This window comes from Schistocerca gregaria, chromosome 3, assembly GCF_023897955.1.
Source record: "Schistocerca gregaria isolate iqSchGreg1 chromosome 3, iqSchGreg1.2, whole genome shotgun sequence".
Classification (NCBI taxonomy): domain Eukaryota; kingdom Metazoa; phylum Arthropoda; class Insecta; order Orthoptera; family Acrididae; genus Schistocerca; species Schistocerca gregaria.
This window is the reverse complement of record NC_064922.1, coordinates 584,085,656-584,088,155: the sequence shown is the minus strand read 5'-3', so window position 1 is coordinate 584,088,155 and position 2,500 is coordinate 584,085,656. Positions and strand designations below refer to the sequence as shown.

Sequence of the window (2,500 nt, the reverse complement as noted above, 5' to 3'; positions counted from 1 at the left end):
AACTTACGCTGCACCTTAACATAACTTACGCTGCACCTCAACCTAACTTACACTGCACCTTAACCTAACTTACACTGCACCTTATCCTAACTTACACTGCACCTTATCCTAACTTACACTGCACCTTAACCTAACTTACACTGCACCTTAACCTAACTTACACTGCACCTTAACCTAACTTACACTGCACCTTAACCTAACTTACGCTGCACCTTAACCTAAGTTACGCTGCACCTTAACCTAAGTTACGCTGCACCTTAACCTAAGTTACGCTGCACCTTAACCTAACTTACGCTGCACCTTAACCTAACTTACACTGCACCTTAACCTAACTTACACTGCACCTTAACCTAACTTACACTGCACCTTAACCTAACTTACACTGCACCTTAACCTAACTTACACTGCACCTTAACCTAACTTACACTGCACCTTAACCTAACTTACACTGCACCTTAACCTAACTTACACTGCACCTTAACTGTCACATGTAACGTCACAGGAATGTAGCTTTGCCTAACAGCAACCCTCTGAACATAGTTCACTGCTTGGATCCTCTGGTGTCATGTGTATTTCTTGATGCCATGGTGCGTACCCTCACATAAAGGTCTTTCGAGTGTTGCGTACTTTCTACACAGTCCCGCTAACCACTGGAAGGGTGTACCGCTACAGAACGAATATCGCCCTCCCCTCCTGCCCTTCCAAGCTGGTCGGTCAGGCGTTTGTTTGTGAAATGAGCCTTGCAGCTGTTCAGTTGCATTCAGTTGTCGATGCAGTCAGTGTACGTTGTGGTACGGCCTGTGTGGACTGTCCGCTGATGTACGCGTAACCCACACTGATCATCCGTCGTTACGTACTGAGTGACATAATGTGGCACATGCTTGACCGTACACCGGCTGCGCCCTACAATGGCGAATCATAAGGGCCATATGTTGTGCACGATGCTACTTGTCTCGTCTCCCCATTACAGCGAGATTGCACTGTTGTACGCCGTACAGACATGTGGTAGGTAGGTACGGACGAAAGTATTGCATGTTGGGCCCCCCCCCCCCTCCTCCCTCTGCCGGGAATCAGCGTGAGCCGTCTGTTGATGTAGCGACGAGGGTTTTCCTATTTAATCGTATTGCCCCACACAACATGATAGCACGGTGGACCGCGTTCCACATCTGCGACATGCTACAGAGGCCGGTTGACAGTCGACCGCGCAAGGGACATTGCACACGTGCGCGGACCATCTTCCACGTGTTCTCTCGTGTACATGCCGCAGTGTGTATGTGGGCTGATGTAGCGTGTCGTGACACATAACATGCAGGCATGCCAGAATCGTAGATTTCGCAAATGTAGATTGACGTATACGATCCGCAAATGAACTGGAAATCAGTTGTTGAGCGGTTGTTCGCGCTGCAGGTGCATCGGTGATAGCGACGATCGGTACATCTATGAACCGGTTGTTTCGGCGGTACCCGCCATGCCCCCGAACCTGAGTTGGCCATGTGGGTATGAAGCGATACGAGGCTGTGGCTTGGTGGGACAGTCCCCGGCCGGTGAGGGGGGGCCGCCCGGCGTGCTGGCCGCGCGCTGCGTGAGCGCACGCACTACAGCCGGCTGGTGGGGGGCGCCCAGTGGCAGGAGCGCCGGCCGACGGGCCCGGCTGGCGTCCCAGCTATGCGCCGGCGCACCCTGCGCGCGGCGCCAGGCGGCCAAAGTGGGTTCTGCCGAGCCCGGTGCGAAGCGCGGTGGACATCTGCAGTGTGCTGGTCCGATTGCGGACTGTGTGCGTTGAGGATGCGCCGCCGCCCGGCACTCGGCGTCGCGACGCCGTCTGCTGCTCGGTCGCCCCCAGCGGTTCTCGCAGGTGGTTTGTATCGCAGCTCTGCGGACGTGTTGGCGCGTGCGCTGTGCTGGGAGAGTTCGCTTCTGCACCCAAGTGGGGCTTTGCCCTTCTGTGGCGCTGGCGTTGGAGCTGCCGGTCACCGTAGGTGGCGCGTGTTGTTTCCCGCCGGCAATGCCACGACAGCACGCTCCCGGGCCTCTGTCGGCAGCGGCAAGCTCAGTTGGGAGCACGGGTGTTCGCACTGAAAGCGTCTACTCGCCTATCTCCGGGCGATTGCGCCTCTCTCGAACCCGACCAAGTACTTAGGACGGCGCTGCGCGCCGCCGGGACCTGAGAGGGTTTCGAGGTGTATCGTGCAGGGGAGCTCAGCCTCCTCCTGTTTGCAGAATAATTGAGCGGACGCTTGCGTGTTCGCGCGGGCCCTCGGGACACACTCCCGGGCGGCCGGCTGCTCAGCTCTCGTTGACGCAGCTCCCTGGTTGATCCTGCCAGTAGTCATATGCTTGTCTCAAAGATTAAGCCATGCATGTCTCAGTACAAGCCGCATTAAGGTGAAACCGCGAATGGCTCATTAAATCAGTTATGGTTCCTTAGATCGTACCCACGTTACTTGGATAACTGTGGTAATTCTAGAGCTAATACATGCAAACAGAGTCCCGACCAGAG

At 55.4% G+C, this 2,500-nt stretch overlaps 1 non-coding gene across 1 annotated transcript in view; it reads left to right on the top strand.

The window, feature by feature from the left end:
• Positions 1-2,306: 2,306 nt before the first annotated feature.
• LOC126357241 (small subunit ribosomal RNA) overlaps positions 2,307-2,500 on the top strand; it is a 1,893-nt gene continuing 1,699 nt past the window's right edge. The window contains exon 1 of the ribosomal RNA XR_007566189.1: positions 2,307-2,500. This exon is cut by the window's right edge and continues 1,699 nt beyond it. This is a non-coding gene — a ribosomal RNA (small subunit ribosomal RNA).